The 25,954-nt window shown below is 47.0% G+C and overlaps 1 protein-coding gene across 4 annotated transcripts in view; it reads left to right on the top strand.

Annotated features, from left to right (window-relative positions):
- The window catches only part of Ntrk2 (neurotrophic receptor tyrosine kinase 2), a 314,316-nt gene that overhangs the window by 257,620 nt on the left and 30,742 nt on the right, over positions 1-25,954 (top strand). The window lies entirely within an intron of this gene.

The following is a 25,954-nucleotide window of genomic DNA, read 5'->3' as shown; positions in this document are numbered from 1 at the left end:
CTTGCCACCTTCCAGAACAGGGTAGGGCTGATGGAGGTACCCTTGGCCTTGGTGCAGCTCCTGATGGTTTAGCTGGTAAATGAGCTTTCTCAGTTCCTATCCTAGGTCCTTTCCTGCTACCAACTTTGCTACAGTGGTAACTTTGCTACACTGGGGAACTTTGCTACATGTGGTAATTTTGCTTCACGTGGTAACTTTGCTACACCTGGTAACTTTGCTACACCTGGTAACTTTGCTACACATGGGAACTTTGCTACACCTGGTAACTTTGCTACACCTGGTAACTTTGCTACACCTGGTTTAAGAAGATGAATCCAGGCCTTGCTCCATGATCTTCAGCAGACTCTTCTGTGTGGCTTTTCCTTTGTTGCTTAGATGAGCATTGCTCATTTCTGGTGTGTGAAGGGTGAATAGAGGTCAAGTTGGGGAGTTTTCTTGGTGTTTGCGAGAGACATGGGAAATCTTAATCTCAAGGGTACAAAATAGAACTTGGAAGCAGCACCTATCTTGAATCTGTAAGTGGCTAGCTTTTCCCAGACATTTGAAGTACAGATGGTATTTTATAGACACATCTGCTTTATTAAATTTAATTTCCTTGGTGAAAAGTGGGGATGACAGAGTGGGTGGGTAGGTGGGGGAGCACCCTTTTAGAGGCAAAGGGGAGGAGGATGGGATGGGGGTTTATGGAAGGAAGACAGGAATGGTAGACAACATTTGAAATGTAAATAAATAAGACAACCAATTAATTAAAAAAAAAAGAAAAGTGGAGATTAGGTATCTCCCAGTTTTAGAAGAAACAGGTGGGTGCTTCTCTGAGGTGAGGTTTTGCTGATCTTCCTGAGTATGTAAAGGAGAAACATGTGGTCCAAACAATAATTTTTATTTTTAAATAAAGGACTTAGAACAAAGAAAGAACTCAATAAATGTTGACTTTATTATTATGCAAATCAGTGAGGGTGTATTTCATCCCAGTGCCAGGACTGAAGTAGGGGAAGCCTAGCTTTCTCAGAATCATCTCTAGGAAGACAATTCGGAGAACAGAGGTTGAAAGCTCAATAATGAAAAAGCAGACACTTAGTTCAGACCTAAGCAACGTATTTGAACAGACGTTGTTCCAAAGATGATGTGAAAGGACCAGGAAGCTCAGGGAGAGATATAGAGCGCCCCAGTCATTAGGGAACTGCAAAGGAAAATGACAACTGGTTATCACCTCACACCACTGGGATGCTGTAGTAAAGATGGACGGACAGTACATGTTGTCAAGGATGTGGGGAAATTAAAACTCTCATCCACTGCTGGTGGGAAAGCAAAACTGTGCAGGTGCTTGGGAAAACAGCTTAGCAATCTCTGAAGACTTTCAACATAGAGCCGCAATATAACCTAACAATTCTACCCCTATGAATATACCAAAAAGAATTGAAGTTCTGTTTACACAAAAGCTCCTGGGAGAGTTGTTTATGATGTCTAAAGAGTACAGGTAACATAAGTGTCTGTAGGGAAAAGGCAACTGACCACCTCTACATAAATGCTGGGGGCCACTCAATGGCAAAGGCAACTCCTACAGGAGGACCTAATTGAAGACTGCTGAGAGACCAAGGATTGATGACGTAGACAATGTCAGTCAATCAGGAACTGTTGAAGAAATGCTTATTTAGGACCAATAGTAGAGGGTATGAAGGGCACCCCCACGGATTATTAAATGAGACTGTGGAGGGTATGAAGGGCACACCCATGGATTATTAAATGGGCCTGTGGCAGGATTCATGCACGCTTACTGCAGTGTTTCTCGCCTGCTCCTAGAGTCTGTGCTGTTGCTTCTGAGGCACCTCGTCTCTGAACCCCAAGGGCAAGTAGGGTCAGGCAGTGGGTGGTACAGGGCACAGGCGGTGAGTATGGACCAACTGTTAAATAGATAAAAACAACATGTTGAATTAGTGGAATGTTCTTCAGCAGTCCAAAGGAATGAAGCTGGTCCCACAGCACAGCACAGAGAAAATGTTAAAACACAATCAAAGAGCTGGCAAGATGGCTCAATGGTTAAGAGTACTGGCTGCTCTTGCTAGGGACCTGGGTTTGGTTCTCAGCACCCACCTAGTGTCTCACATCCTGCTAGAACTCCAGTTCTAGGGCATCTAATGTCCTCTTCTGACCTCTGCTGCCACCAATCACCCACATGGTGCACATACATATCACACACAGGATGCACATACATATCACACACATGGTATATATATATATATATATATATATATATATATATATATATATAAAAACATTCATATGCATGGATTAAATCAATCTAAAAACATCTAGAAACAGAAAAACATGATATTAGGAGAAGAAAGTGAGGTATAAAAAGCCAGTATCATGTGACTCCACTTACAAGGAGTGCCAAGAATGAGAAAATCTAAGGACAGGAAGTTGAATAGTTTTCCAATGGCTTGAGAGAGGGAACATTGAAGGTGACTTCTGCTGGGAACAGGGTTTGGGCTGGGGGAGGTAATTCAAGAATTAGATAGCGGCATGAGGCACAACATTCTAAGTTGATGCAAAATCCAACAGCCTTGTGCACTTTTAACAAAAAAATTTGAAAAAGAAAATACTAGAATAGTAGCTGCTATTATGCATATAAATTAACCCTTAGCATTTATGCATTATTTAAACAGTGGCATTTGTGGTCTACCATCTTTTACTGTCATTAGTTAGACAGCCCTCCACTTGGGACATTGGGCCCAATGCTGGGGAATGTAAGCCTTCTACCTTCAAGGACACCTATGTGCGTATGGTATACATGCAGTAGCACAGACGTAAACACATGTACATATACTGAGAAGTAATAATACATATAATGAAGTATTCCTGCCACATTGATTCCAGGACCTGGGAATTCCCAGTTCTTTATGTATTATATCTTTGTGACATTTCCCGAGTGACGACTGTGCTTCACAAGTAAGAGGAGAGGCTGGGGAGATGGCTCAGTGGCTAAGAACGCTTGCAGCTCTTGTGGTGGACCCAGCTTTGGTTTGGGAGTTCACCATCACCTGTAACTCCAATGGCAGGAGATCTAAGCCTTCTCCTACTCTCAAGGGCATCTACAGGTACGTGGTACTCAGGAACTCACACAGGCACACACACATATATTTTAATAACAATGATGATGATGATGATGATGATGATGATGATGATAAATCTATAAAGTTATCAACTCCATCCCACTTGCTCATGGCCATCACCCAGCTGTAGTAGGAAATTCTGTGCTTTTGTCTCAATTGTTGACAGTGAGGGAGAGGCCCTGGCTTCACACCAGCCTTTGTCTGAGTTGGAAGTGAACAGCCCAGGAGAAAGAGGTAAATTATGGGAGACAGGACAGACGGTGGGAAGCTCTGGGAATGAGTTAGGTGCTCGATTCCGCCTGTTCTAAAATTTCAAAACAGTGCTTCACCTCTGGCTTCACGGAAGCACCATCAAAGGCCTCGCTTGGGGCGCGTTTCTGCTTACTGAAATAATACTGCACGTAACCCACTGCTGAGTCTGTCAAATGGATGAGCGGGGATCACTGCTTGATTTCTCAGAACTCAATACCACCCCTCGAGGCCCTGCACCCCCTTACCCACACACAGAGTACCACCATTTATAAGCTGCATTCTAAGCCCACCGTCAGTGCCTCCTTTATGCCCTGCTGCCCTATGCACTTGATGTTTCTCTTTCTCTAGCATCTTCCACAAATATTCCCTCATCATTTTCTTCCCATCTGCCAATAGCAGACCACATTTGAGGTCCCCCACCAATGTCAGAGACCCTTTCAGGCACAGTAACCAGGAAAAAGGTTGAATGAATCTATTAGCTCCTTTTCAGTTGCTATGACAAAATACCATGACCAAAATCAACTAATAGAAGGGAGAGCTTATTTTACCTCATGGTCCTGGAGAACCAGATACCCACGATGGCAGGAAGTCACGGCAGGAGGCAGCAAGCACGAGCAGCAAGAGCGTTGCAGGAGCTGGAATCTAAACGGTCACATCTCAGCTGCACACACAGGAAGCAGAGAGAGCAAACCGGAAGTGGGGTGGTCTCACAGCCTGACCCCAGTGATATAATCCTTCCAGCGATGTTCTCCATTCTAAAAGTCCCCAATAGCCTCGCCAATTGGCACCACCAACTGGGGATGTCCAAGTGCATGAGCCTATGGGGGTTTCCCATTGAAACCACCACACCTGGGTTAGCTTACACGGAAAATGGCAATTAGGAATGGGCTGATTAGTTTGGGAAGTAGCAGACTGCTCACCTATAAGAAAGACCTAACTCTACTAAGTGCCTAAACCTTCATAGTGACTTGTGCATAGCCTTGTGGGGTGGTCAGTGTACAGCATTGTGGGGTGGTCAGTGCATAGCCTTGTGGGGTGGGTGGTCAGTGTACGGCATTGTGGGGTGGGTGGTCAGTGTACAGCACTGTGGGGTGGGTGGTCAGTGTATAACATTGTGGGATGGGTGGTCAGTATACAGCATTGTGGGGTGGTCAGTGTATAGCATTGTGGGGTAGTCAGTGTGTAGCATTGTGGGGTAGTCAGTGTACAGCATTGTGCTGTGGTCTGTGCATAGCCTTGTGGGGTGGTCAGTGTACAGCACTGTGGGGTGGTCAGTGTATAGCACTGTGGGGTGCCCAGTGTACAGCCTTATGGGGTGGGCGCCAGCTCTGTGCTGGTGGGGAATAGCTGGTGGCAGCTGTTTCTGGTCACGGGGGAGCTGGCAGCACCAGGAGGCCTGAGCCTGAAGCCCATCGTAGCTTAGTTAATTACACCCTCCCAGTGAAGAGAGAAATCAGAACACTGAGTTTGCATTGAAACCAGCCCGGCATGGCGGGCCCGAAATTACTCTAGCATTTTTGTTTTCTAGATTGTTCTAATTAGCAGCTCTCTGCACCAGCCTTCTATTTTGTTTTTGTTCCTCCTCTCCACTGGCAAAACCCGACATTCAGGGATGATCGGAAGTGGATTTGTGTCACATTGTGCTAGGACATCGCTCTGCCTGGTCATTACTTTGCCACTGTGGATTCATTGAAAACTCACTTCTCTCTCTCTCTCTCTCTCTCTCTCTCTCTCTCTCTCTTCTCTCCTCCCCCTCTCTCTTAATTTGCACTTTGATAGTTTTCTATGTTTAGGTCTAACATGGGTGTAGAATTAACATAATCTGTTGGTGACTAGAGAGGCCCAAACATCTGAGAGCCTTGCTTTTAAGCAGTGTTCTGCCCTGTGCTTTAGCGTTATGTAGAAGCCATAAGGAATCCTATCCTTTAATCCACCCCTTAGTTAGAGTGAGGGAAAACATGAAGAATAAGTAAGTTGACCCATGTTCAGCATTTAAGGATGCAGACGAAAGAAAATTATCGAAGCAAGGCCCTGTTCAGAATCCGAAACGTCAGTGTTACGGACAATGAACTAAGACATCGCCACTGGACGCTCAATCCCAGCTTATGCCTAACAGAAGGAGACAATGTGCTGTGCTAAGCATCCCAGCCGACACAGCTGGGAGCCAGCCAACGCAGAGCTAACCACTGAACCATCTCATAGCTTGGCATATCTTTCCCTTGTTTGCCCATGACAGAGTACACAGGCCGATGAACTAGACCTGACACAGCGTGGAGGAAGAGCTTGGGTAATGTAAGAAACAGACAGGCAGATAAAAACTAGTCAGGATGGGCTAGAGAGACGGTTGTCCTTAAACCGAAGAGCAGTTACTCCTCTCACAGCAGGCCTTGGTGTGGGTTCCACTTGCCTAGGAGCTCTCAACCCTAACTCTGGTTTCAGGAGACTCCTTGCCTTCTTCTGGCCCTCCGGGGACTCCAGGAATGCACACAGCGCCTACACATACATGCAGGGAAAAATAATCATGCACATAAAATAAAGTTAAATAAGTCTTTAAGTGTTTTAAAGTTTAAACAAAAATTAACTATCATACCTTGTTAAGGAACATTTTTACCAAATACAAATATTTCTAGATAGAAAATTAGTAAGTAGACAAATTCACTCTAAAAATTATTTTAGTTTCTTATTATGCGGTGCACCAATGCTATTTCCTCTCTGAGAGGCAGCATGAGGTAACCAGTTTTTCCTCCTTTCTTGATTTCCACACACAGGGCAGACACTCACAAATCTGTGACCCCCTCGTTGGTTCACCCAAATAGGTATTAAAACTCAGAGCATCTGACACCGTCAGAGTCAGCTCTTATGCATTTCCCTCTTCTAACAGGAGAGAGGCAGACAGCAAGCCTCCCTTCTCTGAGCACCTGTTCAGACTGGTTCAGACTAGTTCAGGGAATTGCTGATGAAGGCAGCCATTGGCAGGGGTGTGTCACTTTAGCTCTGTCCATCATTTGCCAGATCCCTGTTTGTCTGGCTTAGACGTATGTGCCTCAGATGCCAGGGCCGCGGACCTTGGGAGGTGGAACTCGGGCTGTGAGATGTTCCCTCTCAGATGAGTGTCAGTAAGGACAGGAGGACTAAGATGGCCTCCAAAGAGCACAGTCATGGGACGGCTTCCTCTGCAGATGTATGTCTAGAACACTTGAAACTAAACCCAGTGTTCACTTCAAGGGAAAAATCCAATATCTTCCTGAAAGCAAGACGTCCTTGGTGCTCTTGGCTCTCCTTTGAATGTGTCATTTCCCTATTTTTTTTTTTTTTTTGCCACAATGAAATACTTACACAATGACTCTTGACTTTCACATGAACAATTATAGCTCTTTCTAGTTGGGCTCTTTTGCTTAAAGTGGCTTCAGGGGGAAAAGTGATATCTTGTCTGTTCTTTGAAATCGTCTTCATTCCGCTCTCCCCTCAACACTTGAGCATAGTTCAGAGGAACCGTCTGCCAGAGAGGAATCAGAACATTGAGTTCAGGCTAATTCTGTATTAGAAAAGATTTGCATAAATTATTTCAAGTTTCTAAGTTGGTTTAGTTTGTATCCAAGCTTTCCTAAGAACTTTTACTTACACTTGCAAGTTTTAGGAGGGTAAGGGCTAAGAGTTATCTCATTCATTCATTCATTCATTCATTCATTCATTTACTTAATAATCATTATTTATTCAGCACACATTTAAGAAGCAAATAGTATACAGCATAGTGAATACAAAAGGAGTCTTGAGAAAAGGTGCGTGGGCTCTGCGTGGACATCCCACCATAACGAGACAAGCCCTGCACTGGAGATGTGCACTGGGAACCCCAGGGAAGAAGCTATGGAAAATCAGACTGGAAGTCACAGAGAAGTGTTCAACCTGGGATTAATTTAAGATGGAAACCCAAATAGTTCTACTGTCTAGAAGGCCTGAACAGGAAAACAATGGGGGAGACATATACTAGAACGTAAGGAGAGACGGCAGGGTGGATATCACGGGTATGGCCAGGGAGCAGACTCCTTTGTTGTACACCCAACAGGATTTGGGCTCTTAGCAAATTCCATAGGCCCTGTTGGGAATCCCTGTAGCTTTAGACTCAACTTTTGAGCTGAAAAGGAGCAATGGGAGGGTCTGCATCAGGAGGTGTATTCTGATATGCCCTTGGATCTGTGGAAACAGTCTCCTGCAAGGGTCAACATGCCCACCCCTTTGTCTATGTCTATGTCTATGTCTATGTCTATGTCTATGTCTATGTCTATGTCTATGTCTATGTCTATGTCTATGTCTATGTCTGTCTATGTCTATGTCTATATCATATATCATATATCTATATCTATCTAAACTATCTCTATCTTTATCATCTATCATCTATCTATCATCTATTATCTATCTATCATCTATCTATCATCTATCATCTATCTATCTATCTATCTATTATCTATTATCTATCTATCATCTATCTATCATCTATCTATCTATAATCTATCTATCTATCATCTATCTATCTATCTATCTATCTATCTATCTATCTATCTATCTTTATCTCTATCTCTACTTGTTCTGTCTGAAGTGGCAGCCATTACATTCTGCCTATGAGTCGAGAAAGAGCTAGCTCAGTGAGAGAGATCCACAATCATGGGTCATTTTCCTTATGGAAGGAGCCCCCACAGCCTTCCATCTCTTACTGTGTCTGGTAACCTTTGACAAGAATCATGGAGTGCTGCAGAAGCTGGAGTACAAGAGCTGGCCGGGAGATGCAGCCGGACCCTCTGTCCCACCCGCATTCCAGCTAAGGAAGAATGTTAGCAGGAGCAGAATAAAATTCTATCTCCTGGGCTTCTTATTCATGAAGCCATCTGCCCATCCATTGTGCACACAGATGTACTGCATGCATGCCCCTTGGAGAGGGGCAGGAGTAGGAGAGATGCAGGAATAGGTGGCCTCTCCCAGTTTCTTGGACAGGGGAAAAGACTTGAGTCCTGGGAAGTCATCTAATCAGGTGCTTTCTCTTCCCACACTCCAAAAGTGGAGCTATTGGGCCTCAGTCTCTGTGCAGTCTGTGTGACACCACTCAGCCCATGCTCCTGTAAATTGACACCGGAGAGCCTTTGAGGCTGTAAAGGAAGGAGGGTCAGTGTTGCAGCCCTAAGGCGATGGTTCATGTCTCTGGTTTCCTGTGATCATGCTGGTTAGAAATGTATTTGACAAAGGCATCGGTGTGTCCCTAATGGCAGCCAAGCAGGTAGGGGTTGCTCTGGTCATGTGACAGGAACCAACGGGTAGGCAGTTCTGAAGACTCGGAGACCTTCTGATCTCAGAGCTACAGACCCTAAGTTCCTCCAGTCATGCCCTCCTGCCTTTAGTTGGCTGCTGTGACCGCAAACATCAAAGGTGAGGTCTGAGGAGGAAGGAGGGGGCCCCTTGGAAAGAGCACAAGCATGTGCCCACCGGAAACAATCTTTCCCCAAACACCTCACTTTAAAATTTTCATTTTATGCCCTGTCGGCCGAAGGTACGTTAGAATGAAGGGGCGAATTCACTCACAAAAACCCAGAGAAAAATTGGGATCTGAAAATGGGGGTCAGGGGGAGGGCAAAAGTCAACGACTTTGGCCTAAGAAACCTGTCGCACTGACCCCATGTTCCGATAGTCTCTGTTCCTTCTTTGCCCTGAGTTCCCGCCTTGGAAATGGTTTGGAGAGAATACATCAAAGTGGTTCATAGGCTTAGATTAAGACAGAAGTCCTAGGAGTCTTTGGTCTTTCACAGGCAGGGGCTGCAGAGGCTTTTCCTCTGACATCTAAAATTCTGCTCTCAGACAGCTTGACAATGACGTGCCTCCCGGGTCCCCTCATCGCTGAATTCTTGGATTTTGAGCCTTGCGGTTTTCATCGCTTTGGGTCTTTATCGATTTCGTACATCGCTTGCGCCCCTCCCCATCGCACAGATCAGCAAGCCGTCGCGCTGTCTGTATCCCGCTTCCCCTGATCCTTCTACTTCGGAAGGTGTCGGCTGCTGTGTCTTCCATTTCTGCAGGGTCTGGCTTCACTGTGTTCCTACTGGTCTCTCCATCCTTCCTGGTTTCCACTTCTATAGGCTCAGCGGGAGGCTTTTCCTATCTCAGCCATGTCTCTCGAACTTCAAGGGATGAAATGGTCATAGCGGATATTTCAGGATACTTCAGGTTTTTCACTGACAACGAGTTCTGTGTACATCTCAGCCAACTCCATTCCTCTTCATGGGGGTGCACGTCTTTCTGGACACTTTGGATGGGAAGCCAGACACTGTGACTCTTCCTTATTGACTGCTCAGTGGTCTTGTGTTTCCAATGAATACTTCTGACCGCTGTCCAGGCATGCAGCTACATTTCCCGAGGATGATTTTATATTTTGTGTGCCGATTTTTGAAATCTCCAGGGCAAGGAGAAGAGTGTTGGCAACTTTAGGTAGGGCCTACCCCGGATTCCTGGAAGCGTGAAGCGTCCACTCTGCTCTGTGGGGGCCAGCGCGTCTCCTCGCTCTGTGTGAGCACCTGGTGCCTCGGCCTCCAGATCCTTTCCCAAGGACCAGGTTCTCACGGGCAACCTGGTGCTCCAGTTGAGTTTGGTACGTCTTGGTGGGAGCCATGTCAGATCACAGCATGATAGAAAAAAACAGAAAGGAAAGGATGGTGCAAGGTAAAGAAATATACAAGGGGGGAAGGGGAAGGAGGAAGGGAAGAGGGAGGGGGGGGAGGGGAGAGGGAGGGGGGAGAGAGAGAGTGTGTGTGTGTGTGTGTGTGTGTGTGTGTGTGTGTGTGTGTGTGTGTGTGTATCTTGCTCTATCACTGTCCCAGCAGCCCGCAGGTTGACAGTGAAGTTTAGCCATCTTGCGGAACCTTCAGTGAACTGGACTCGAGCACTCTCTGGACTCCCCATGACCACTTACCATCCTTACATTCACTAAGTATGGTGGAAAAGGTTTATATTTAGGTTGCTTGGAAGGAGGAGGGCTCATCTGTTACTTCATCTTTCCTCGAGGCAGGAGGCGGCTGCTACCTCTCTGTGATGGCTGTGTCATCTCAAGGCCCATCAGTGATCTACTTACAACCTGCAGGAAAGAGAAACAAAATCTCTCATCTTTTTTCTTAAAAAAAAAAAAAAGAAAGAAAAAAAAAAACAGTTACTTCCTGTGAAGGCCCCCCACCTCCTTTTTAATTAAATAACTTGCATTTACATAATACTTCTACAATTAAAGTTTTTCTGCCTACACAAGGTTATTACTTAAGTAGGAGAGATTTTTCTCTGTCTCCAGTGAGTAGTGAACAGAGAGGGAATTATCTCAACCTTGTTGCTACTCAGAGAAATTTCTCAGGCTCAAACGTAAACTAGTTCAAGAAGGCACTGGAAAGCCGTGTGGGCAGAAAATATCAGTATGTGCCGTATATCTGCATCTTAGAGTCTCGAATTTCCTCAGATTTCCTTCTGTGCTAATGCCCGGGAAGCTCTGGGCAGATGAATGGCTGGATTAACTTGAGATAGCATTCCACACACACTTCTTAACTGTGTTTCTTCAAGACATGTTCTGTTCCCTAAAGAAAATCTCCCTAGAAGAAGACACATGAATGATTCAGTCTGATATTAAGCAGGGAGATACATGCTGTAGAGAAAAAAAAAAAACTGAATTTGGAGGAGTCAAGGGGGAAGATCTCTAAAATTCTATGGGGAAATAAATTAGACATTGGCTGAGTTTTGAAGGGAGAGAAGCATCAGGTAGGGTTGTTAGTGACCTCGAAAACTATTTCCTGTGACTGGATCTGTGATCCACACCTAAGGCCAAAGGGCTCTTGTGGGCAGCACACACGTTCTGATACTAAACTCCAAGTGCCACAAGCACACCAGACTGTTGCTGATCACCTAAAAGGAGCTTTCAGAAAAGAGCGGTCCCTATTCTTCTTCCAAAGCAAGGATGCTGCCCACTGCAGGAGGTTCCCATAGCGTCGGTCCTCAAGAGGTTACTTCAAACCTGCCCCTGCTCTGTCTGTCTGCCCGTTAGACACTGCGAAGTCGACAGAGGTTATCACAGCAACCTGTCCTAGCACGAGATGCAGGTGATAACATCAACGGAGCAGAATTGGTCCTCTGCTGTGTGACAGGGGTGTCACACGCTGGCGGTCCTGTGGTGTGTGGACACAGCTTAGCAGAAGCTTATAGAGAGTCTGAGGAATCTCACATTCCAGACAGAGTGAGGCTTACGCTGGGCCCCAGAAAAATATTTAGCTGAGGTTGAAGGACAGCACAGTCAGTGATGTGCTTGCCTGGTAGGCATGAGGAACGGAGTCTGACCCTCAGATTCTGTGATTAGAGGGAAGATGGGAAGAGCTGGGCCCATGTCGCACATTCATAATCTCACACTGGGAAGCTGGAGGGCCCTGACCAGCCAGCTTAACCTATTCACTGAGAGACCTTGATTCAAACAACAACAACAACAACAGTGACAACAGCAACAACAACAGCAACCACAACAACCAAAGACGGGCTGTACTTGAAGCATAACACTCAAAATTGACCCCTGGCCTCCACAGGAATGAATACATGAATATAGACACACACACACACACACACACACACACACACACGCATGCATACATATATAGAAAGGGGGCAAAGTAAAAGAATTATCAAACAAAATCCCTTCTGAGCTCTGATGGGAAAAAAATCCCTCTTGAACATACGACCTTACCCGCTCCTCCCCACAAACAAATTTTCGAACTTGACACAGGCGTGGATACCAGGGAGCTTGTTTCTTTGCTCAGTTTGGAAACTTCTCCCTGGACCTCCACATCTCGACTTAAATTGTAACTGTGCGACTGCTCTTAATTACCAAGCTTCCGAAACTGGCCCCGAAGCCAGGCTCCTTGTCACAGGCTTGTGATCCTCACTACTTGGAAGATCAAAGTGGAAGGAGAGGAAGGTCAAGACCTGCCTAGGCTCCAGGAGGAACTCAGGTCCAGCCATGCCACTTAATGAGCGCCTGCCTCAAAATAAGAATTCCAGAAAGCTGGGACTGTAGCTTCAGGCAGCCGGAGCGGAGCCTGCACTAGCCAATACTACCCTTAGAGGGGAAAGGTCACGTGCTGTTAGGAGTTCTCTCAAATGTGACCCTTTATTTTCCTGCCGGAGGTGATGTTCCAGCCACAATACAGTTTTAGGACTTCCGATGAGAAAGGTCTTTGGATTTTAGTCATCACCATTCAGCCACACCCAGCCGCTGTTTTCCAGAAGCCCCAAACCTTCTATTTGCATCACTTTGTGAATGGATCTTGCTTGAGTCTCCCCTCCCCTCCATGCACAAACACACACACACACACACACACCCCTGTCCTTGTCTGCGAGGTGACTCTGGCCCATTCTCTAGTTAGGTATTGTGCTAGACATCCCCAGAGTAGCGAGTGAGCTGTGAGCTGCGCTGGATGCAGATGCTTTCTTCCGACATCCGACAGAGCAGCGGGGCCTGAGCTCTCTGCCCAGCAGTCTAGGCAGACCCCTGCTGGCCGCCTCTGTCTCTGCAGGGTTGTGTCTGTGTGGGTGACTGGTGGGGCCTTGCGCGAGAAAGAGGCTCGCGAAGAGTGAAACAGCTTGTCAAGGTATCCTTGTGGGTGTCTGTATTGAAGTGTCACAGTACGAAGGCTTTTTATTAGCAGTTATTTTAGAAGCCGAACACCGAAACGGAACAGTTTCTTCCCTACATGGCACTTCCAGGCTGGCTGCCTCCCTCAACACCCTACGACAGCACCAGCCTTCACATAAGGGGGTGGAGAACATGACGCTGGATCCTTTGACGGTGGAGCCAGGCTATGTGGCCCACGCCCTGAGCCCTGGAGATAATTTGGTTCATTCACATGTTTCTGATGACGGGATGCAGCCGCGGGGGCTGCGGAGGATGGGGCCTCGTGCGTTGCCTTTGCGCACAGCCCCCAGAACCTTCCTGTTTTGAATGGGTTCGGAGGGATGGGTGCCCCGTGTGAAGGGCAAAGGAGAAACCCGGGCCAGTTAAGCCTGGTGCGGGTGTCCTTTCGGACTTTTTCGGCTTATGACTAAATTCTTCACAGCTCTCTCCTAGCACGGAGCAGGTTCTCTCTACAAAACTCAATAGGCTTTTTTTGTAAGGAACAATTTTGCCCCGAGAAGACTTCCTTTGTTGTTTTAGAGAGTTGAATCTGGATCTTGGAAGGAAGGGTATTCATGCTACCTTAATATCTCAGCTTGAAAGGGAGCCATCTCAGCCACCTGGTTTCGTTTCAATGCTTCAATTTTTTTTTTTTTTTTGAGACAGTCTTACCATGTAGCTAGCCCTCCAGTTCCTCATCTTCTTGCCTCCGCATCCAAAATCACAGACGTGTTGCCCCTCCTACGCCTGTGTTTTGATGATGCAGATGAAGAAAATAGTATTCAGAGCAGCAAGGTCACCTCCTGAGGAGTCCTGGCATCTTTTGAGGTTACTCCCCACCCCCAGGAGGTGGAAAGGGGTAGCCTTCAAGGTCATTACAAGGTGACTTTGAGTCGTTTCTAATCTGATACATGAGCCGTCCATCACACAGAAGCCCGGATCTGTCTGCCCCGCTGTTGTGTGGGCACAGTGTGATGTGACTTCGGCTCATTGGATCAACTTCTCTGACCCTCATTTCCAAGTTCACCCAAGCAGAAATGCCGCTGTGAGGGCACTATGGGGGCTACAAGGTGGGAATGTGGCCGTCACAGGATAAACTGTACACACAGTAGAATATGCTAGATTTAGGTGACAAAGGACAGGGCTCAGGTCTTCAGTACTTTGGAAAGGACCGGAGAGCACTGCTACAGCATAACAAATGAAATAGACGAGATTACAAAATAACGCCATCAAGTAGAAGCAGGGCTATCCATCTTAAACGGTGATGTGCGGTATGAGTAAAGCATTACGTGGGACCTGGGGGTGAGTATGAAGTGACGGGCATAGAGGACGTTTTGGAATTCATATAGCAGCGACGGCGTGACATTAAGTCACCAGGCTATATGGGCGTTATGTTTGGATATTCCACTGACACTACCACAGTTTGTTGCCTGTATTAAGGGCTGAAAGAAACACGGGACCCAGAGATGAATCAGGCGTAAGCGCTGACTTTGTTCATAGAATCCCTGTGAATCAAATCACAGAACACACTAGGGTCTGTGTGTTACCGGCTCAGAAGCCATGTGCTTGAACATTGCCCAACAGTGCTCGTTACACAGGCACCATGAATCTCTACTAGCTAGGAGCCTCCCCCAAGACCTGATGGCAAGGACATGGGGTAGCACAGTGGTCAGACTGGGAGGACTCTGCAGCTGAGACTGAACGAACTCTCAGAGTTCTAAAGGCTCAACTTCTTCATCTTTTACATGTTAGTAGCATTGGTACTTTTGCCAGGAGGCCTGTGTGAATCCATGGCCCTCAGGCACTGCCCGTCTTGCAATAGGTAGTTATTGTGCCAGCTCTCCTTGCTGTAATTATACATGAGCATAGGAAGAGGATATCTCATAAATCAGCACCAGAAGAGGGGACCGACACTGGACAGCCTGGTGTTAAACAGGGCACGCCCACGCTCAGCTTGATTAGCTGAGTCCAGGCCATATTTCTCCACCTCTCCTTCATACTACAAGGACCCTTGCCAAGAGCTAACTGAAACCAATACATTGTCTGCCCAAGGCTGTCCCTTAGCCTCTCTCCCATTAGGGCACCTATAAAGATCCAGACGGTTGTCATAGCTTCATTTTGGATGTCATAGCTTCCTTTGGATGACCCCTGCACCCTTCATCATTGCTACCCTCTCTAGCAGCACTCGGACATCTTTCTACATCCTGTGTTAAGGATTCAGTATGGAGCAAAGCTCCAGTCTAGTTATGAGAACGCACTCTCTGGAAGCTGTGCCATTTTCTGTCTACCTTCTCCTTCGTGTCATCCACTGCCTTGCTCCTGCTACATGCAAGAACACCAGACTTAACGGTGTTCAGGGGTAAGGGCTGGACTGTCACGGAGCTGTGATGACTCCAGGTGCACACCTCTTTATAAGACGGGCCCTATTTAAAGAGGACTTCACTTCTTTCTGCCTTTCCTAGACTGCCAAACATTCTAGATAGAACAGAGAGAATTGTTGAAACATATCCGATGAATACCATGCACCATTAACCTTAGATGTGGGGTGTTAGGGAGGAAAAGGTGGGCAAAAGGCATCATGGCCTTGTAGAGAAGCTTGCATTGACAAATAACCCACAGATGCACACCAGATACTACGGTGAGTGGTGTGATACAATCCGTAAGAACCGGTAAGGGGTAGGGGATGTGGCCTCGTGTGAGTGCTGGGAAGCCCGCAGAGAGCATCTCTGAGAGGAGGCTTGCATGTTGGGCTAAGTCAAAACACACAGAAAGTTGCCTCGAAGCAAAGGAAGAAAAGGATGGGAAAGGAGAGTGAAGCATGCTGGGACAGATCAAGCGCTGAAAGCCCGCTGGGACAGAGCATGCGCAAAACCCTGTTGGCGGGAAGAGGCTCCAAGTCCCAGCCTCTCACTAGTGTGCTTGTCCAAGAAGCACTGGGATTCCCCTGCGAGTTTGGAGAAAGATGTCTTCCGGATACAGAGGTTGTGAGCCGAAGGCGAAAGAGTTCTTGCAGACCCGAGGAGGGAGATGCTGATAGGGACAGCCATGAGAGTCCTAGAGACAGGCAGGGCAAAAAGGACGTAGGAGCTTTGGAGGAGGCAAAGCCACAGGACTTGAAAGGCAGACTAGGCCTAGAAAAGACAAAACAGGAAGATGTTGAAGCATGAAACAGATCTGACCATCTAACAGGGCAGCGGCGTACTGTGGCCTGGATCTGGGCTGGGCTGGGAGTGGACTAGTGAAAGTTGTGGAGGTTTTGAAGCCACCTGCAGTTTCAAACATGTCTTTAAGAGCAAGGGAACACTCCACTCTGAGGAATGTGACCAAGAAGGGTAGAAGCAGGCATTGGGCAAGAGGGCTGAGGAGAATATGGGCGCTGATACAAGAAAAGCTTTCCAGTGAACTGGATGGCCGTCTTCTGCCCCGTGGGGTGGAGGTGGGGGACTGACTCCAGAGACTGGGACTGCAGCTGCTACGCTGTCCTCCCCTGGCAGATTCCACACACTAGAAAGAGGAGTCGCCTCAGAGTGAGAGCCTGCGGGCTGACTCAGGGATGGAGGACCTGCATCACTGAATGGCGAGTGTGAGCTTCACAGGCTGGTGTACAAAGGGCTCCGTGTTCCATGGACTGCGTCCTACGGAGCCTGGAGACTGTGAAGAGACCTCAGTGACCGCTGCTGTGAACAGGTGGCCCTGGTCACATCTGCTTATGTGTGCCGCAGTCATTGTAGCCACCGATATCAAGTGAACCATATGATGAGAACCATCAGACTTAGATGTGTGATCTATAACACAATACTGGAAAACACGGGTACATTTTCACGGTCTCCTTTGATAATAGATAACGGCTACCAATGTGAATGTTTAACGCGTTGTTACAATACGCTTTTATTTTCTTCAGTTTGGGGGGTTTTGTGTGATTAAGACTTTTAGACTCGGGCTGGAGAGATGGCTCAGCCGTTAAAGGCTAGGCTCACAACCAAAAATATAAGACTTTTAGACTCTCATAGCTACACAGTTCTGTGAGTTTTCTGATAATGAAAATTAGCTACAATATTCTCATGTCTATAAACTCACTTTAGCCCAAACCAAAGGCAGTGCCCTCTACTGGTCTTTGGAGCACAGGGAAGGTTGATCAGTTCTGTGCTTCTAACTCGCTCTGCAGTGAGCCATGACTGCACACTTCTTTCAGCCTTGCCAAACTCCATCAGAGCCTCTAGTAGCATTGGGGATGTGTACCTGGGCTACTCCGCACAGTGTTAACATCTCACTGGTTTGTGACAGGAGTGCTTAAGTAGTCCAAAGACCATGCCTTACAGTTTCTCCTCCTCCCGGAGAAGGGAATGCTCCCGTGTGGACTGTCTTGAGATGCAAATGACTGGGAGCCATGAGGTGCATAGGCTGAGGGAGGCGGGAAAATGGTAGGCAAGGTTACTCTTGATTCAGCAGTTGACGCCTCTCTATTCTCCAAGCTCAGGGCAAAACTCACCAACTTAACCACAGAGCCACCATTCATCCCAGGGTGCATTTGACTGTAGCAGTCTTTCCTTGTTGTCCACTTGGTACTGGAAGACCATATGACCTCCAGTTCTCCTTCAGAAATACATAAGAGCTAAACGGGAATCTGCCACAGTGACAGATGGCTCTGAACATCCTCTACGGGCATGAGCGGGTTTGGGTCTCAGCTCATGATGCCGTTTTCACAGCAAGGTAGGTCACATGGCATGGTAGGTCACATGGCATAGGCCTCTGCTTTCAATTGCAGACTTCACAGACCGTTGTATGCACCTGAGTAGCCACCACCAGGAGCGATGCTCCATTCCCTGCTCGCCAAGATGGACTGGGAGAGACCCTTGGAAATATTACCACTAAGCAAAATAAACCCTTCCTAGCTTAGAATTCTACTAGGCATGTTGTCCCAGCAACACTAAAGAAACTAACCCAGGTGGTCTCTGTGAACCCTGGCATTACATCCCAGACTCCTCATTTCCAAACACGTACACCTCCAAACCCTTTCAAGTAACACTGAGTGTCACCCAGCTGACCAAGGGGAAAAATGGGCCTCTCCGGGTCCCCATTTTAGAGGCCTGACTGACAAAAGGCAAACAGTGTTTGTGGGATCCAAATATTTAGCTCCACAATTCCAAGCTAATGTTCAGTTCCACTAATTAAATGCAAAAGAAAGAAAGAAAGGAAGGAAGGAAGGAAGAAAGAAAGAAAGAAAGAAAAAGAAAGAACCACCAACCAGCAGCCACCACCATCAACAAACCAACTCTTTTCTTCGAAGAGTTTTGTGATGATCATTTCTTAGAGAATTTAGAAAATTTACAAAGTTGGGTGGGGGAAAGGAGGGGACAGGGAGAGAGAATGAGGTAGAGAGAAGAGAAGAAGCTTCAAATTGTGTTCTGTAGAAGGCAAAGTCCTGCTTACTAATATTTTTAAATATTCATCTCTTTATCTCCTGTGCATGACCAAGCCCCGTGAATGACTCAGAGTGTTTCCTCCAGATCCGTTCTGCCATACCCATGAGAGGATGAGATGGCCTTATCTTCCCTTTTCCTACCAGGACACTACCCTGCATTAGCCAAAGAAACGTATTTAGTTGGAAGCCAGACATTCGGGAATTGTTTTGTTTTAGGGGTCCCTCCCCTGGAAGAATAGGAAATGACAAAGGAATCACAAGGTGTCTAAGCCACACCTCCTCAGTGACAGCCAAATGCACTATCACACACGGGTCGGGTCCTGCAGATCAGAATTACCTATGCTCAGCAGGGCCTCCTCGGTGAGACCCAAGTCTTCACTGAACAACAGACAGGAGAGTGTGTGCCTTCCTGTTACTTGGCAGTGTTTAAAGTAAGCTAGACAGAGCTAGTGCGGTTTGCAAATGCCTCAGTCTTAGAGATCCTAATTTACAGCTCGTTCAGTGTCTTGTCCACTTAAAGCTCAAGAATTACCTCCTCCTCCTTCTCTTCTTCCTCTTCTCCTTGTCCTCTTCGTCCTCCCCTTCTCCTCCTCTTCCCACTCCACCATCTCCTTTTCCTCTTTCTTTCTCTTTCCTCTTTTCCTCTTTCCTTTCTTTCCTCTTTCTTTCTACCACTTAGAAGCATTCAGGACTATACTCTTTCGACCTTCCACAACTCTCTTATTAAAACTCAGCACCCTCTGTTGTTCCAGTGTGGAAACTGAGGCAGTGGAAGACATGTGTGAGGGCTGAGTTCAATGATTTGGGACTGTGATTTTTTTTTTTCCCCAGACACCCGCCCCCTTGACCTTCCCACTGGGTTTAGAAAGCAACCTCCCTCCCCCTCACCTCCTCCTCTTGTAGGCCAACTAAGAATACCAATGCAGATAGAGGTTTGTGTTGGTCACCTTTGCCCTATGCCTACTGGCTGGGCTTTCCCCAGCAGGTTCGAGAAATCCACCAGCAGCTTGGGAGTTAAGGGAAGCGGGTCTGGGCATGGCCTGGGTGTGGCACATGTCCAGGAAAGAACACTAGAAATGGGGAGAGCACTGTGGGAAAAAAAAAAAAAAAAAAAAAAAAAAGCAACAACAACAACAACAACAACAAAAAACCAGTCCCTTGATTGAGACCAGGATGTCCTGAGCTCTGTCCTTGAGCTGCCTGGGGCTGCGTCTTGGCAGTGCCCGGAGCCACTCACTGCCCGAGGCACTCTGGGAGCATCTTGGAAGAGGGTGGCTCTTCTGAGTTAGCACACAGGGCTGCCCGCAAAGGACGGCCACCCAGGGGGAGTTCTCACAGGATGGCGGGCTCCATTGAGGAGTGGTCAACCAAATACTCCCAGCCCAGCACTCAGAAGAAGGCAAGCTTTTCTTTGCTCCTCCTCCTTTCCCCAAAATGCAAATCACCTCTTGTCCTTAGAATAAGGAAGATGGGTTGCTAGGCAACTACTTCTAAACAAGGCCCCCCCACCCCCGCCCATTTTTCCTGACCCCTGCGACAATAAAGACTTTTCAGCAAATGGAACCGAGATGGGGGGAAAAAAGTAGAGTCAGACATTGCAGAGGCCGGTGCCTGGAACACGGGAAGAAAGTATAATATTGATAGGTTTTGTTCTGAGCAGACGGAAGGGGATTTCACTTTACTCACGTGGTCACGGCATCAAGAGAACCAAAGGCAGGCAGCAACGGGACAGCCATTCATGGCTCCCAGAGTGTGACGTCATAACCGGTCCATTAGGAGCCTTGGGAACCTGTGTTTCTGTCCGTATAACAAGGTCTCCCATTACCAGGCTTTTACAATAGTCTTTTTTTCCCCTCATATTTTGCTGTATCCTGTGGTTGTCTTAGTAGGGAACAGGCAGCGCATGGAAGTGATGGAAACAGATTTGGATGAAAGACTGCCCGCTAGGGAAGGGTGTAGAGGAGCTTATGGAAAAGCACAAGGTACAGGACCTCCTACACCTTGGTCTGAAGGTACGAGGACAGGCAGTGACCCCAGAAAGAAGCAGGCCATAAGTGGACTGAACCAACTGTATTTGCTCAGATCGCCATAACAAAATACCATGGGCTGGATGGCATAAACTCCAGAAATACCCTTTGTCACAGATGGGACGGTTAGGGTCAGAGTGCCAAGACAGCTAAGGGTTATCTTCACAACTTACTGATGTCGGCCACCCTACTGTGTGCCCACCCTACTGTGTGTCCACGCAGTAAGCAGCCCCGCCGCCATCTCTTTGGGGAAAAGTTGTATTGGATTAGGATTCTGAAACCCTATGACCTCATCCATCCATAGTCACCTCTTTAGATGGGCCATCTGCCATGCAGTCACTCGGGGACTTACAGTGTCAGATAGGAATTGGATCTGAATACCACTCAGCTCAAAGTCAATACTCCAAAAGACCATAGTCGTAGGAGCCTAAGGGACTAGAGTATCTGCCTGGAATACAATATTTTAATGTACATATTCATGCAAGGCCTGATGTTATTCCAACTTCTTCTTACATCCAACTAAAACATTGGAAGGTCAGCTGACTTGTCTAGGGAATAACCACGAAGGACACATGCTGGAAAGCCTTCTTAAAAAGAAAGCCCGTGGCTTCCAAAACACCATACACATGTCCAATTGTTATCAACCCTCAGGCTTTCCTTGGCTTTTGTCCACCTTAAATGTTTTTTTATGGGTAGAAACAATGTTATAAAAACACTCTGAGATTCAAAGGGGGAAATTAAATCATTCCTAAACCCACATGATTGTATATCTGTGTACTGATACATGTTATTTTCTTATATGTTTGTGTGTAACTATTGGTGTAGATATAGGGACATACAAATGCTGGCACATGTGTGTGCACATTCCTGTGCACTTACGAAAAGCTCTTGTTATTCACAGCATGTGAGTCCCACAACGTCACTGAAAATTGAGGTGGTGAGTCTGAGATTCCACCTGGGTTTAATGCAGGTTAAACTGTCACCTCAGGTCCTCATGATTCTGTCATCTTTTTAGTGTTAACAAGCGTCTTATTTAATGTAGGCTTGTCCTTAATTCACGATAGCTGAACTTAATGCTTCGACCTCACAGTGGTTGGTGCAGAAGATTCACTTAGCAGAAACCATATCATTTCACATTTTGAATTGGATAATTTCCCAGGCTGGAGACCAAGTACACTCCTCCTATGATGCTGGGCAGTGAACTACAGTTCTCCAATTGGCCATGCACCCACTAGAGGACATTCCCTACATGACTAAAGTTGGGAGTTCTGAAGGTTGGGGACACCAAATGTGCTGTGTTTCCAGGTAATGACCTGAAAAGCTGAGACCCAACTCAGAAGCCAGGGACGCCAGTGTTGCAGATTCGTAGATATTGAACGGGAAGAGGGTGGGGTAATGCAGTGAACACAGATCATGCCAGAACTATGTAGATTTAATGCACATATTTTTCTGTAAGGCGCACCCCAGCTTTCTTGGCCTTTGGAACTGGAGGCCATACCTCACCACTGCTTGGAGACCATTTTAAACAGCAAAATAATTAACAGAGTCTCAAACAATACAGGATGAATGGTACTAAGTACCCCTTGGTACTCAGTACTTCTTGAAAGGGACACTTGGTAGAAAGCCCAGAGAAGATTGTCTCGGTGTCCCTGAGGTTTGCTAGATGCCCATGCCAGGTAATTCAAGTTTTAATTGTCCCGAGCATGACTGTGAATGCCTGAGAAAGCACTATGACTATTCATTTGGAGATTACCAGCCAACTTTATGAAGCAAACAAATCTTCAAATGCACAGTGTGAGTAATGAAGGCTTACTCCTTCGACTCCGATACATACCAGCCACACATGCTCCAACCTTACCTTCGCTCTCACGGCCAGCATTCAGGCTTTGTACCTGGCCCGTTTGGTAGCCTTTCCCATCAGTACAATGTATCATTACATTTTTTAAAAAGATTTATTTATTTTATGTATATGAGTACACTGTAGCTGTCTTCAGACAACCAGAAGAGGACATTGGATCCCATTAGAGATGGCTGTGAGCCACCATGTGGTTGCTGGGACTTGAACTCAGGACCCCTGGAAGAGCAGTCAGTGCTCTTATCCGCTGAGCCATCTCTCCAGCCCCACATCATTATATTGTTATTGGCCAAATAACTTCACCCCATCCAGTTAAGTAGCCCATTATTAGCCTACATATTCTTTGTCACTAGATCTCCAGATGTTTCTCTTTCATACCATTTTACCTGGCAGCAGGGGGCATGGGTCTGTGTCGAGCTATTGTCAGCTCCATGACTTTGGACTGGTTCGCTGAAGTGGGGCCCTACCTTCATCCCAGCCCAGGGCAGAGCCCTTTGCCTGGGGTATCACGGGGAGGGCTTGGATAACGAGTTCAGAATGGGGCGTCCAAGTTCAAATGCTGAGTGTGAGCCTCAGAGCGAAATACAGAAGTAGCTAAGAGATGAGGCAGGGTTCAAGGGCTCAAGACAGAACTCAGTCCAAAGTGATCACTGCAGCGCCCCCTGCTGGGCACTCCTGTCACTGCTGGAGCTGTCTCTGTGGCAGCATAAGTGCGTCATCCATGGGAACAAATGCTAAAGACACCACCTCTCTCTCCTGCCCATTTGACTTTGCCTTTTCAGTCAAACTTTCTGGTTGCGTGTTGTTACTATCAATGTTTTTCTTGACACAAAGCTGAAGTAAGTATTTATTCCGGGCTGGCCTTGAACTCGTGACCCTCTTGCCTCAGGCTCCTAAGGGGCTGGGATTACAGGAATGTACCTACCTCAGTATAGACCTTATTGGGTGGTAGATGTCTTAGTTAGGGTTTCCATTGCTGTGAAGAGACACCATGATCAAGGCAACTCTTAGGAAGGACAACATTTAACTGGGACTGGCTTACAGTTCAGAGGTTCAGTCCATTATCATCACGGTGGGAGCATGGCAGCATCCAGGCAGGCATGGTGTTGGAGGAGCTGAGAGTTCTACATTTGATCCAGGAGAGGACTGCCTTCAGGCAGCTAGGAGGAGGGTCTCCAAGCCCACCCCCACGGTGAGACACTTCCTCCAATGAGGCCACACCTTCTAACAGTGCTATTCCCTGGGCCAAGCATATTCACTACCACCACCACCACCACCACCCCCAATAGGTTCTGAGTGCCTATTAACTATCTAAAGTTAAAAAATAAAATAAAATAGCTTACCCAAGAAACTGGCTAATTTTGTTGAAAAGCAAGTTATCAATCTAGTTGATTGGCTGCTTTTAGGTGGAGTGCATACTGATGAATGAAGGGGTAAATTGTTGACAGCTTCTTAATGCTCATGTGGCCTATCATTTCCACCATCTTAGATGGACTCGTGTGTTGTAACTGCCCCTCGGAAGAATGGCCCAAGGCTGTACAGAAGAGAAAGTGGGGGAGGAGGAGGCAGGGAGAGGAAGAGGAAGGCAGAGGGGGAGGGAGAGGGAGATGGGCAGGGGAGAGACCTGGAAGGAGAACTCTGAGCTGGTGGTCTTTCATCAGGATTGATTTGATGGAATCTATGTGTTGCCACATCCACAAGGGTTCAGGCTCTGCTGTCTGGGTGATTCTGGGTGATTCTGAATTAGCAAAGCAGGGCTGAACAGACTTCCCTCTGTGCAGACATGAGCTTTAAATGACCAGTGTTCCTGATGGTGAAATAGATCTCTGCATCACTACATGCATGCCTTACTCAGGAGCTGCAGCATTCCCGCACCTCCAGACTCCCTGGCCCAGACCCTCCCCTAGATTTCCTGTGGCCTCTGCAATACTAGGGCGGCATCTGATTGATCTAAACCCACATGGAATCTCAGTGTCAATCTCTTCCTACGGCTAAATCAGTCACCGCAAGGGTATAGGCTTGCCTGCGGTCTACTCTATCCTCTCTGCAGCAACATCTTCATTTAGGTCTGCTGATCCTCTCTCATCTATTCCCTACAAACCAGTGTGGGCTGAGAAAGTCCAACGTGGAGCACAGGACATAATTATGTACCATAACAGGCTGCTGGGCTTCACGCCTCTGAAAAACAGGACGGCTACGACTTGACCTCTGTGGGAGCATCTCCTCTAGGAGAAGCAGGTGCCGTTTGGGATCAAACATTATTTCACACATAGATCCGAGGTTAATCTTCATTCCAGAAGAAAATGTGCAAGTACGATACAGTCATAATCAAAACGGACGGTCAGCATGAAGTGTTCCAAGATCGATCTCGAGCTTAAGCGGTTTCTGTGTTTCCTCTCCCGTTCCTCCTCTGAGCTGCTTCTCTTGTAGGAAGCAAAGGCAGGGGAGTGGGGAAAGATGCTTCATGTTCTGACCCTTTGACATTATGTCTTAGGGCTGAGCTCATGTTGTAGATGTGTGAGCTGAGAGAATGAGGGAAAGCCCCCGAAGTGTTCCTACTTCCAGTTTTCAACATTCCTATCTAAGTGTCCTTTAACAGCATCTTACAGCAAATTGCTCCCTCTCTAAGTTTGTGATCAGTCCCGTTCCCATGGCAACCGGAAAATTCAATAACCCCAGGGCAAGACTGATAGGGAGGCGACCCACAGTGAAATAAGCTACTGCTTGCCCCAAGGTTGCTGCTGGTCCCCGGACAAGCCATAGAACCGGTCAGCCCATTATAGACACTGGAAGGACAGCTGCCCACTTCTATGACGAGCTTTCCTGCCATCTAAGCCCTCACAATTGTCTTAATTCATGTTCCTTTCACTGTAAACAGCTCTCTTTGAATCTTTAGTTCCCCTCTAATTCTGGAAATCGAGGTCAGCTACACTAGGATCCCTTACAGGACAGGTGTCACTCGTTGGAGTAAAAGTGCCCAAGCCACAAAGACGGAGTCCCACAGAAACTAGCTGTTCAGATGAACTCGGCAGAAGCTCAGATTCCCACTTTCAGGTTCAACCCCCAGATATGTTAACACTCTCCAAAGCATAGAAGGGGAGGGTCAGGGCATGGTAGCCATCATCTTCCACGGAGAGGTCCATTGTACAGAAAAAGAAAGACTTTACTGGGGATGGAGACCCTAGGTCAGCCTTTTCTAGAAGAAACCATTTCTGAGACATTTGCCAAGTCTTGGGAACTGCATCTCTAGAATCAGGCAAACATAGAGTTGGGTTTCAGTCTCCTAAACTGATCGCATGATCTTAGAAATGTTGACTTTTTTTTTTCTGGTCCTTGGTTTCAACACCTCTGAAACCATCGGGCTGAGTCAATGAGCCCCTTGTCTAGCATCCAGCATCCCAGAAGCCCTGGGTATCCCCGGTTCCACAAAAAATGTAACAGCACCATTGCCCGGTGTGGATGGGTATAAGGATGGAGGGAAGGAATCATGTGACCTTGTGTGTCCTAAGGCAGTGGTTATCAACTTTTATCTACACAGAGTTGCTTGGTGGCTTCCCTAAAATAGGATTCTGGGCTTCACCCCCATACTTTCCGATTTAGTAGGGTTCTTAGAGT

Source organism: Rattus rattus, chromosome 14 (genome assembly GCF_011064425.1).
Source record: "Rattus rattus isolate New Zealand chromosome 14, Rrattus_CSIRO_v1, whole genome shotgun sequence".
NCBI lineage: Eukaryota > Metazoa > Chordata > Mammalia > Rodentia > Muridae > Rattus > Rattus rattus.
The sequence above is the reverse complement of the archived record's forward strand: the minus strand, read 5'-3'. Positions and strand labels throughout refer to the sequence as shown.